This window comes from Arachis ipaensis, chromosome B07 (assembly GCF_000816755.2).
Source record: "Arachis ipaensis cultivar K30076 chromosome B07, Araip1.1, whole genome shotgun sequence".
Classification (NCBI taxonomy): domain Eukaryota; kingdom Viridiplantae; phylum Streptophyta; class Magnoliopsida; order Fabales; family Fabaceae; genus Arachis; species Arachis ipaensis.
The window spans coordinates 114,575,065-114,588,179 of NC_029791.2; the positions used below are offsets into that span (position 1 = coordinate 114,575,065).

The 13,115-nt window shown below is 36.3% G+C and overlaps 1 long non-coding RNA gene and 1 pseudogene across 1 annotated transcript; one reads left to right on the plus strand and one right to left on the minus strand.

The window, feature by feature from the left end:
* The window catches only part of LOC107608246, a 30,136-nt pseudogene that overhangs the window by 13,356 nt on the left and 3,665 nt on the right, over positions 1-13,115 (plus strand).
* Positions 10,732-11,971, minus strand: LOC110264363. Its single transcript, XR_002350443.1, has 3 exons — positions 11,888-11,971; positions 10,885-10,886; positions 10,732-10,744 (listed from the first exon to the last, which is right to left on the minus strand). It is a non-coding gene; the product is annotated as an uncharacterized LOC110264363 (long non-coding RNA).

Below are 13,115 nucleotides of genomic sequence, written 5' to 3' on the forward strand. Positions count from 1 at the left end.
CTTGGTATCAGAGCAGGATCTCTACACTGTGCGTCTGATTTATAGCTATGACTGACAGTTCCTCAGTCATTAATCCTGAACAGAAGAAAAACACCACTCCTACTCCATCAGATTTAAAATTTGAGCAACGGGTATTAGTTAGTGGTGATTCCCATTCAGTTTAGATCACCACATTTCGACTCAATGGGTCAAACTACCTTAGGTGGTCTCAATCAGTTCAGATGTATATCCGTGGAAGAGGAAAAATTGGATATCTCACCGGTGAGCGAAGCCAGCCTAACATTACTGACCCACAATATAATGTGTGGGATACCGAAAATTCCATGGTGATGACATGGCTGGTGAACTTAATGGAGGAGGATATCAGTAGTAATTACATGTACCATACCACTGCCAAAGAATTGTGGGATAGTGTCAAGGAGATGTGAAGGTTGTAAAAGACTTAGAGAAGGGGGGTTGAATCTATGGCCTTCTTTCACGTTAATGAAATGAACCTTTAAAACAAACTTTCTTTCTGAATCTGTTTGAACTCAGTAGTGAAAAATTTATGAGACAATTTCATTTTGTCTCATGAATATCAGAAAACAGAACAGAGCAGGGAAGATAGAAGCTGACACCATCATGTATCCTAGTTCGGTTGGCTTGTGCAATGTAACCTACGTCCAGTCTCCACCACAACAGTGGTGGAATTTCCACTATAGTTAAAGTATTACATACACCAATTCCACAGGATTGACATAATCCTTTCTCTCTCAAGTTCTAACTTAACTTGACTTGGTTATGCTAATACTTAACTCTTCACTCTTAGTGCTCACCCAACTAAGAAAGGGGTACCTCACTGGTACAAGATACAAGATACAGAATCAACCTAAAGAAATCTAAAATAACTCTAGGCTTTTCACTCAAGTGTATCTCTCTGTTTTTTTTCACTCTTAGGCTTTTTCAATGACTCACTCATTCAGCCTTTTACCTCAAGAAATTACAGAAAGATAAACATTAAAAAGAACATTACAATCTATAAAACATGAAGGAGATTGATGCTTCAACAGCCTCTTTGCTATGTGATAAACCAGATTTGCTTGCCTCTGATTCAGTTCTTTATTTTGGCAGAATGCTCCTTTGACTAGGAAGCACTGTCCAAGTTGATGAACTTCTTCAGAGAACTCTTCTCAGAACATAAACCTCAAAACACTAGTTATCTTTCCTTGGCTTCTGAATGATGAAAAATCTTCTTTTGTACCTCCTTGCATGTTGCTGAGTTGCTCTCTCTTAGGTCAACCCTCGAGCTGTGTGCTTCACCAACTCACTTTTTCACTTTCTTCCACTTTTCCTCAAAATAGGAACTTTGGCTCTGACCTTCTTTGTTAACCGAAAGCCACAGGACAGCAGAAATAAATATTTTCAATGGTAAATCCAAATCTTAGCCATTGAAACACTACTTAGTCCCCAAGACACACTTTTGACCATAGATTCACAACAGTGTTAAACAGAGATCATCTTTCCCATGTATCCCAATTTGGAGTGGCAGAGAGTTGAAGATGAAGAAAAGAAAATGAGATGCATGTAGAAGAAAATAAATCACCTTTAGCTTCTGACTTCTCTTGATACAGTTTGATGTGGGTGATTAGACTTCAACCTTTTTGCTAAACCTTCTCTTTCTTGCTTCTTTGGTGAACAGCTTAGGAGCTAAGCTTTCTCTCTCTCTTTCTCTGAGTTCTGACCGAAATAGGAAAAAGTGAACGTTACTATGGAAGAAGCAACTTGGAGGGATCAACTTGAGTGATATTAAATCAGGCTTGGGTTGGTTCTATTCAAGTTCAGCCCGTTTGTTTTCTATTCATCACCTTTGGGCTTCTATTGTTTTTGTGGCCCATTAAAATAGATTCTGCTTGTTTTGTATTGGGCTGCTGCAACAATGAATTTTAGCCTGCAACACTTAATCACAAATAATTAACATTAATTAGATAATTGTCTAATAAAATAATATTTGTCATCATTAACTAATTTAGTTGATTTCTTAACTTAACAATCTTCCCCTTGATGACAAACATAATTAACAATTAACCAAAAGGTATTGAATTTAAATTGAGTTGAGAAACTTCCCTTTGATTTTATGTTACTTGCTTTAGTGTTGCTCCCCCTTTCCTTTTCAAGGGTAGCTCCCCCTGGATTTATGTTCTTTTCTTCCTTCCTATTTTTTATACTTGTAGAGAACACAATAATGAACTATACACAATACAACTTGACTAAGGGATATTACATAACCAGCAGCACAAATCCAGCTCAATATTTAACATATCATGTCAGCACCAAAACAGAGCATCAAGTTTAATAAGGGCAAACTAGCAACATATCATATAAAGCAAGTTCCAATTTTCATGCCAAAAAATCACAATCGTAGCAAAATTTGCAAATCAAATTTTCATGCAAAAAAAAAATCACAGTAGTAGCAAAATTTGCAAATCAAATTTTCATGTCGAAAACATTGTAGTAGCAGGAATAAAAAATCACAGCTAAAATTTACAATATTCATGCTACTCATGCTACTACTCAAGCTATTACTCTCCTTTTTTTCATCAAGGGTGGAAAATAGGCAAGATCAAGAAAAAAACCGTACCTTAAAATCTGCAAGAAAGTGTTAATGCATAGTTTAAACATCAAATTAATTGAAAGTAAGTGCAGCAGTAGTTAAAGTATTACAGTCATCCGGAATAATAAAAAGTAGTTCAAAAACACAAGAGAAACAGTTTTCATGAGACAAAAGCGAGCAGATAGCAGCAGCAACATGAGACAAATCTAGGCATCTGAACCATTTTCTTCAGAATCAGCTTCCTCTTCAGCATCAGTGGCATGATCTTCATCTTGTTGAAGATTATCAATGAGCTTCATGAACACAGCCACTCGATCTCTTGATTTACGAAGGAAATTCTCATGCTTGCTTGCCAGTTTCCTTTGTTCCTTACTCATCGCGATCATATGATTGGATTGAGAGACAAATTATTGGACTACATCTCGAACAACATTAAACATAGCAGATTTTTGTCCAGTGGAGATGGAAGTGCCCTCAGTGGAAGGAGGAGGAGATTCCTCAGGAATGAACTCATCATCTTCATCATCTAGAACCACTCTCTCAGAACGAGTAGGTCCTTTTTGCTGTTTTACTGCACCACCTCCTTTTAGATATGAATGTCTATTTTCATAATCCTCATTGGACAAGTCAACACCAAAATGCTCAAAAATACAAGTTAGAAACATGCCATAAGGAAGGACTTTGTCTTTCTCACTTCTAACAGAGTCAAACATGTATCTTATCATCAAATAAGCAAAAGAAATTTCTATTTTAGTAAGCAGGGCATACAAAACAAGAGTGTCAGTATAAGATACCCTTTGATATGAACCACTTTGAGGAAGTATGATGTGATTTACAATTCGGTGCAACTGAGCATGTTTATATCCTAGGACTTTGTGAGTGGGGGTAATGCCATCAATCAAGGAAACATGTTCACAAATATGAGCCAAAGCATCATTGAAAGAAATACCAACTCCTTCATCCCACTTAACAGAAGTATAAGCACAAGCCCCAACATCAGTGTATTTCAATGAATCACTGATGGTTTCATTGTTTAGCACAATGTCTCGGCCCTTGACATAAGAATGAACACTACCCTCATGATATGTCATGTTAGCATAAAACTCTTTGACCAAAAGAGGATACACTGGTTTTTTGATGTTAAAAAGGTGATTCCAGTTTAGAAATTCTAAATTTTCAAAAAAAAAGAAAAATCTTTCTTTTTCAAAGTTGGTAAATCAGCATGAAAAGAGGGAGACAAGGTACGATACTTAATAACTCCTTCATAAAAGTCATTATTCATGGCAGACTTAAATCTGTAAGGTTTATAGTTGGAATGAGATGTCATGAAGTGGGATTTATGAGTAAAGGGATCAATGTCTGGTTCTCTAACAGATTTAAGAGGGAGTCGAGGTTTAGCTCTCTGAGAACGCAAGGGAACAGACCTTGTCTTAGGTTGAGTGGGCTCAGAGGTAGGTTCGGTAGCGGCTGGGCGTTTCCCTTTCGATGAACTCGGCTTCAACGAACCAGGTTTAGATGGAGGTTCCTTAGGTGGTGGCGTCTGCTTGGCTGAAGGTGGAAACCTTGAGGGGTTCTTAGTGCGAGCCATTGGATCTGACCGAGGAGGTGAGGTAGGAGGAGAATGAGATGGAGTGAAGGTTTGGTCTTGAGAGCGAGTGGAAGGTTTTTGTTTTGCAGGAAGCTTGAAGATCTTTTCATGAGGGGGCTTTTGTGAAACAGTTTTCTTCCTCATTTGGTTGGTTTCTGGTTTTGAACAAAGAGAAGCAATAAAGGTAGTGGGAGAAATCGAAGAGTTTGAGGAGTTATGGAGGGAGAAGAAGAAGTATTGGTAACCGTATCCAAAAGAAATTTTCTTAAACTATGCAACTACATCATCTCTGATTTGACTTGAAAGGACTTGACATCATAAAGAGAAAGATTTAATTTTATTAAAAATTAAAATGGAAATTAATTTTTTAAATTTGAAACTTTTTGGACTTAAAGATAAAAAGAAATAAACTAAAACACACAAGCCAACAAAAACAAAAAGAATATGTAGCATTCATATTGGGTCCAGGAGTGGTTTGGTTTAAGAAAACATATTGGACCATCCCATGTTCAGATTTTTTAGGTTGGCTCAGATGATTCTGCTCGTCCAACAAGGCTAGAGAACGTTGATTGGAGAGAAGGTTCTTCATTTGCCCAGAATTGTCTCATACCTGTTTATGAGACAAAAACTCCAACAAACACATCAACAACTTTCAAACAATGAATCATAGCTTAAAATCCCTAGACTAGTCCTAAGCATGCAAAATCTGTCCTTAGCTAGTGGTTTAGTGAAAATATCAGCTAATTGCTCCTCTGATTTAACAAATTAAATGCTAATATCCCCTTTTGAACATGTTCTCTTATTGAGTGAAATCTCATTTTAATATGTTTAGTCCTAGAGTGCAAAACTGGATTTTTAGAAATATTAATGACACTCATATTATCACACAACAAAGGAATATTTTCAGCATTTAATTTGTAATCAGCAAGCTGTGTTTTTAACCACATAAGCTGAGAACAACAAGAAGAAGCAGCTATATACTCAGCCTCTGCAGTGGATAAAGCCACTGTCGACTGTTTCTTACTTGACCAAACATTCAGAGACTTTCCAAGGAAGCAACATAGGCCTGATGTGCTCCTTCTATCAACTCTATCACCAGCAAAATCTGCATCACAATAATCAACTGCAGAAAAATCATCAATCTTAGGATACCATAGACCAAAGTTGGATGTGCCATGAACATATCTAATAATCCTCTTAACTGCAGAAAGATGAGACTCTTTTGGTTTTGATTGGAATCTTGAACACATTCCAACACTTTGCACAATATCAAGTCTACAGGAAGTTAAGTATATAAGAGAGCCAATCATTCCTCTATACCTAGTCTCATCTACATTTTTTTCCGTTTCTTCCTTATCTAATTTTGAATTAGGGTGCATGGGAGTTCCCATGGGTTTGGCATTTTTCATACCAAATTTCTTAACTAGTTCCTTGGCATACTTCTCTTGATGAATAAAAATACCATTTTTAGTTTGCTTAATTTGAAGCTCAAGAAAAAAATTAAGTTCACTCATAATACTCATGTCAAATTCACTTGTCATGAGTTTTCCAAATTTATAACAAAGGGATTCATTGGCTGATCCAAAAATAATGTCATCAACATATATTTGGACTAGAATAAAAGAATCATTAGAATTCTTGATAAATAGGGTAGTGTCTGTGGTGCCTCTTTGAAAATCATTTTTCAAAAGAAAAGAGCTAAGTCTCTCATACCAAGCTCTAGGAGCTTATCTTAAACCATAAAGAGCTTTTGATAATTTGAAAACATGGTTAGGAAATTATTTATTTTCAAAACCAGGTGGCTGCTCCATATACACTTCTCTATCTATCACACCATTTAAGAATGCACATTTCACATCCATTTGATATAATTTAAAACCACAAAAACAGCATAAGCTAAAAGAAGTCTTGTGGCTTCCATTCAGGCAACATGGGCAAATGATTCATCAAAGTCTATTCCTTCTTCTTGGTTATATCCTTGTGCCACTAGCCTTGCTTTGTTTCTTGTAATGTTACCATCCTCTCCTAACTTGTTCCGAAATATCCACTTGGTGCCGCTCACTTTTCTTCCATTCGGCCTTGAAACCAATGTCCAAACTTGGTTCTTCTCAAACTCATGAAGCTCATCCTCCATTGCCTTTACCCAAGAAGGGTCATCATGGGCTTCTTTGACATTTTGAGGCTCCATTTGAGAGAGAAGAGCAATGTTTGACTCTTCACTTTCCTTTCTAGTTGAATACCGAGTTTTAACACCATGAGAGACATCTCCAATGACAAATTCCTCAGGATAATTCTTCAAAAATCTCTATTCACAAGGTCTGGTGGACTTGGAGGCAGATTCAGTCACCATGGGATTCAAGGAACTGTTGGTTTCAGGATTTTCTTCAGATTCATGAGACAAAATGGAATTGTCTCTTGTTGGATTTTCAGCAGCTGCAGTTTCTGGTTCAGTTTATCCATATTTTTTATTTTCATGATTTTGTGCTGTTTCATCGTCCTTTTGCGCCTGATTTCCTGCATCACAGTCTTCTAAAATACTTTGAACCAAGTTAGTATCACAAAATGTAACATGTATGGACTCCTCAATTATTCTAGCATCTTGATGATAAACTCTATATGCTTTACTAGTTGTGGAATATCCTACAAATAAACACTCATACGCCTTTGGATTAAATTTACCCAAATTATCTTTGTTATTTAGAACAAAATATTTGCATCCAAAGATATGCAAGTAGTTCAAGTTTGGAGGGTGACCTTTCCAAAGTTCATAAGGAGTTTTCTTCAAAAATTTTCTTATGATGGTTCTATTCAAAATGTGGCAAGCTGTGTTAACCGCTTCAGCCCAAAGAAATTTTGGAACATTGCTCTCACAAAGCATAGCTCTTGTCATTTTTTGAATGCTTCTATTTCTTCTTTCCACAAAACCATTTTATTGTGGCGTCCTTGGACAAGAGAAGTTGTGAGATATTCCAAATTCCTCACAAAAAGATTCAAAAGATTGGTTTTCAAATTCAGTCCCATGATCACTTCTTATAAAAGAGATCTTTAAATCCTTTTCATTTTGAATTTTCTCGCTAAAAATTTTAAATGCCGAAAAAACTTCATTTTTGTGTGCAAAAAATAAAACCCAACCAAACCTAGAGTAGTCATCCACAATTACTAAACCATAATGTTAACCACCTAGGCTTTGAGTTCTTGTTAGACCAAATAAATCAATATGTAGCAATTCAAGTGGTCTTTTAGTTGAGATGTCTTCCTTTGATTTAAATGAACTCTTTGTTTGTTTTCCCATTTGACAAGCATCACATGTGATGTCTTTGTCAAATCTTATCAAAGGAAGACCTCTTACTAATCTTTTCTTTACAAGTTTGTTTATTTGAAACATACTTGCATGGCCCAATCTCTTGTGCCATAGCCACTTTTTAGATTCTTTAGAATGAAAACAAACCACATTTTGATCCTTTAGTTCATCAAGGGTAAGTCTATAAACATTATTACAATGCTTAGCAATAAACAACACTTCATTGGTCTTTTCATTTACAACACAGCATTCAAGTCTTTTGAAAGTCACCAAATAACCCAAATCACACAATTGACTTATACTCAAAAGATTATGCCTCAAGCCATTTATCAAAAAGACATCATCAATGAAGGTAGAATGATTATTACCTACTTTTCCAATAGCAACTATTTTACCTTTTTCATCATCTCCAAAGGTCACAAAACCTCCATCATACTTGTTTAGTTTGATGAAGAAAGTTGACCTTCTAGTCATGTGCCTTGAGCATCCACTATCCAAGTACCACATATCCCTTTTGTTCTTGGATGCTAGGCAAATCTACAATAACAACTTCAAGTAACCTTAGGTATTCAAATTAATTTGGATCCTTTGAAATTAATCCATCTTGGTTGTCCAAGTGCATTGAAATCACAAACAACATTGTAAATTTGGTTTCCTACAACTCTTTTTTCAATGAAGCATTGTGCATATGAGTGACCAAATTTCTTACCGTTAAAGCAATGATTTTCTGATGCATATTTCTGAAATTGATGTGAGTTATTATGCTGAAAATGATTAAAGGACTGAAATTTTCTGGTTTTTGGAGGAGGTGTATTTCTTTTGACAAACTGATTTTTGTTATTATTTTTCCTCTTTGCAAAAGCATTCCAGCCAGAATTTTTGAAAGCTTTTGGAATTTTTGAATGTGAGGTTTTGTTGTAAAATGGTGGATTTTTGAAAGCAACCTCATTATTCGAAATGTATGCCAGACCTGACCTATTTGAAGTAGGTTCAGTTTTTTATGATGACTCAGTTTTATTGGTGTAAAATTCATCAAATTCCTCCTCATGTGTGGGAGCATACCTAAGACTAGGTTTGTTGGAATTGGATTTGGTTTTTGATGAAGAAGCCACAAATTTCATAGAAGAATCATTAAAAACTGCACTTTCCTTGGTTACATAACCTAAACCATATTTTTCAAATAATGGTCTTTGACTTGCAAGTAATTTGTCTAAGTTACTAGAACTTTGAGCAAATTTTGCTAAATCACCATTCAGCCTTTTAATCATTTCATTTAATCTTTTGTTTTCAGCAATAAGCTCTTGAGAAGGATCCACAATGTACTTTCCCTTTAATTTTTCAAGTTTAGATTTTAAAAATCTGTTTTCTTCAATAATATCCAAAGCATATTCAGTTTTCTTCACCGTTTCTCTCAAAAAATCATTTTTAGCTTTCAACATATCTTTTTCGGATTTGCATTTAGTGTACTTATCCAACATTTTTGAGGAATTTAGTGTAATATCATCAATTATAGCATGTAAATCATCTATGGACAAGTCATAATAATTTACCTCATCAAGATGATCATTACCAGCCATGAAGCAGATTTTATCTTCACCTTTAGAATCTTCTTCCTTATTTGAGTCATTCTCAAGCTCCTCCCAAGATGCCCTGAGCACTCTCTTCTTTTCTTTCTTCCATTTGTCCTCCTTCTTGAGCTTTGGACAGTTGAACTTAAAATGTCTAGCCTCCTTGCAATGATGACACGTCACCTTGCTCAAGTCCTTCTTGTAATCCTTTGAGCCTGAACCCTTGTATTTGCCTTTGTTCTTCATTATCCTTCTAAGTCTCCTAACAAAAAACATAAGTTCATCATCCGAAATATCCTCACTAGACTCACTCTCTTTTGATTCTATTTTTGACTTGAGGGCTATTCCCTTTTTCTTTGAGTCTGGCTTTGTGTGTGTGGCTTCATAGGCAAGAAGTTTTCCTCTCGGCTCATCATAGGTTATAGAGCTTAGGTTATTGCTCTCGGCTAGGATAGTGGCAGTTGTTTCCCATTCCTTTGTGAGGCTTCTAAGGAGTTTTTTCACTAGGGTTTATTCTGAATAGGTTGTTCCCATAGCATCAAGGTTGTTGATTATGATTGAGAATCTCTCAAACACTTCATCAACGCTTTCTCCATCCTTCATATTAAACATCTCGTACTCTTTTTGCAACATATCAATCCTCGTTTCTTTAACTTGTTTAGTGCCTTCATGTGTAACCTGGAGTTTCTTCCAGATTTCTTTGGCTGTCTTGCATCTCGACACCTTTCGGTACTCTTCAAAGCTGATATCACAGTGAAGAAGGTTGGTGGCTTTAGCATTCAGCTCCATGTTCTTCTTATCGTCATCATTCCATTCACCTTCTTCTTTTGGAGTCACCACTCCATCAGTACTTGTTTTTATTGGAATCTTGGGACCACTCACAATAATTTTCCATATGTTGTAGTCAATGGATTGGATGAAGATCCTCATCCTCTCTTTTCAGTAGGCATAGTTCTTCTCGTTGAAGAAGTGAGGCCTATTGTTTGACTGACCTTCAGTTAGAGTGTAGGAAACCGTGGTTGTGCCCAAGTTGTTCGCCATTGGACCTTTGCTCCAAGTGGTGAAGCTTGATTCTTAAGACCAAGGCTCCTGATACCAATTGAAGATTGTAGAAGACTTAGAGAAGGAGGGTTGAATCTATAGCCTTCTTTCACGTTAATGAAATGACCTTTAAAACAAACTTTCTTTCTGAATCTGTTTGAACTCAGTAGCGGAAAATTTATGACACAATTTTATTTTGTCTCGTGAATATCAGAAAACAGAACAAAACAGGAAAGAGAGAAGCTGACACCATCATGTATCCTGGTTTGGTTGCCTTGTGCAATGCAACCTACGTTGTGGTGGAATTTCCACTATAGTTAAACTATTACATACACCAACTTCACAAGATTGACACAATCCTTTCTCTCTCAAGTTCTAACCTAACTTGACTTGGTTATGCTAATACCTAACTCTTCACTCTTAGTGCTGACCCAACTAAGAAAGGGGTACCTCACTGGTACAAGATACAAGACACAGAATCAACCTAAAAAAATCTGAAATAACTATAGGCTTTTCACTCAAGTGTATCTCTCTGCCTCTTTCCACTCTTAGGCTTTTTCAATGACTCTCTCATTCAGCCTTTTACCTCAAAAAATTATAGAAAGATAAACATTAAAAAGAAAATTACAATATGTAAAACATGAAGGAGATTGATGCTTCAACAACCTCTTTGCTATGTGATAAACCAGATTTGCTTGCCTCTGATTCAGTTTTTCATTCTGGCGGAATGCTCCTTTGACTAAGAAGCACTGTCCAAGTTAATGAACTTCTTCAGAGAACTCTTCTCAAAACATACATCTCAAAACACTGGTTATCTCTCCTTGGCTTCTAAATGATGAAAAATCTTCTTTTGTATCTCCTTGCATGTTACTGAGTTGCTCTCTCCTAGGTCAACCCTCGAGCTGTGTGCTTCACCAACTCACTTTTTCACTTTCTTCTATTTTTCCTCAAAATAGGAACTTTGGCTCTGACCTTCTTTGTTGACCGAAAGCCATAGGACAGCAGAAACAAATATTTTCAATGGTAAACCCAGATCTTAGACATTGAAACACTACTTGGTCCCCAAGACACACTTTTAACCATATATTCACAGCAGTGTTGAACAGAGATCATCTTTCCCTTGTATTCCAATTCGGAGTGGCAGAGAGTTGAAGATGAAGAGAAGAAAATGAGATGCATGTAGAAGGAAATAAATCACCTTTAGCTTCTGAATTCTCTTGATACAACTTGATGTGGGTGATTAGACTTCAACCTTTTTTCTAAACCTTCTCTTTCTTGCTTCTTTGGTGAACAACTTAGGAGCTAAGCTTTCTCTCTCTCTCTCTCTCTCTCTCTCTCTCTCTCTCTGAGTTTTGACCGAGATAGGAAAAAGTGAACATTGCTATGGAAGAAGTAACTTGGAGGGATCAACTTGAGTGATATCAAATCGGGCTTGGGTTGGTTCTATTCAAGTTCAACCCGTTTGCTTTCTTTTCATCACCTTTGGGCTTCTATTATTTTTGTGGCCCATTAGAATAGATTCTGTTTGTTTTGTATTCAGCTGCTGCAACAATAAATTTTAGCCTACAACACTTAATCACAAATAATTAACATTAATTAGATAATTGTCTAATAAAATAATATTTGTCATCATTAATTAATTTAGTTAATTTTTTTAACTCAACAAGATATACTCTGATCTTGGGAATAAATCCCAGATTTATGAACTTACTCTAAAAGCTAGAGAAATTCAACAAGGGAGTGACAATATCACCAAATATTTTCACACATTGAAGCGGTTGTGGTAGGATCTTGACCACTTCAATAACTACAAGTGAAATTCAGCCGCTGATGCCAAACACCACCAACAAACAGTGGAAGAAGGGAGGATATTCCAGTTTCTTGCAGCCTCAACGTGGAGCTAGATGAAGTTCATGGCAGAATTATTGGAAGAGCAATCATACCCTCAATTAGAGAAGTATTTACTAAAGTTAGAAGAGAGGAAACTCGTAGAGCTGTGATGATGGGGAAAAGCAAAACTGAACAGACTTCTTTGGAGTCTAGTGCACTCTTAGTGGCACCTGCTACACTTAAAAGTTCATCAAATCAGAGGCACCCCTCCAATCTTTGGTGTGACCACTGCAATAAACCTCGTCACACCCGAGAAACCTGCTGGAAGATTCATGGAAAACTGACACATCTTAAAGGCAGCAAACCTGGTCCCAAAATACGCTCTACCCCAACTACTCATGAGACTGAAAAATTATCATTGAGTAAGAAACATGTTGAGCAGCTCATAAGACTGTTAAATTCCAGTTCTGTGTCTAGTACTCCTAGTGGTTCTTTGGCTTAAACAGGTAATTTTAGTATTCCTATGTCCGTTAACTACACCTCAAACTTGAATGCACCATGGATTGTCGATTCAGGTGTATCTGATAATATGACCAGCCTCTCCCCTTTATTTAAAACTTATTCTCCTTGCTTTGAAAATGAGAAAATTAAAGTTGCTGATGGTAGTTTTTCATCTATTGCCGAAAAAGGTACAATTAAACTGTCCAAAAATATTGACCTAAGAAATGTCCTACATGTACCAAAGCTTTCTTGTAATCTCCTCTCTATTAGTGAAATTTGCAAAGATTCTAATTGTGTTGTGACATTCTTTAACACTCATTGTAGTTTTCAGGACCGGACCTCGGAGAAGATGATTGGCAGTGCTAAGATGATGGATGGGCTTTATCATTTTGAGAATATTTCGGAAGATAAAATAGCTCAAGGATTTAGTGGTATAAGTTCTATGCCTATAAGGGACCAAATAATGCTCTGGCACAATAGACTAGGACACCCTAGTTTTTCATATCTCAAACATTTGTTTCCAAGTTTGTTTAAGAATATTGATTCTTCCTTACTTAAATGTGAAAGTTGTATTCGTTCAAAGAGTCATAGAGCTCCTTATTACTCTCAACCTTATCATGCATCTAAACCTTTCCACTTAATTCATAGTGATGTATGGGGTCCATCGAAAATATCAACTCAATTTGAAAAAAAGGT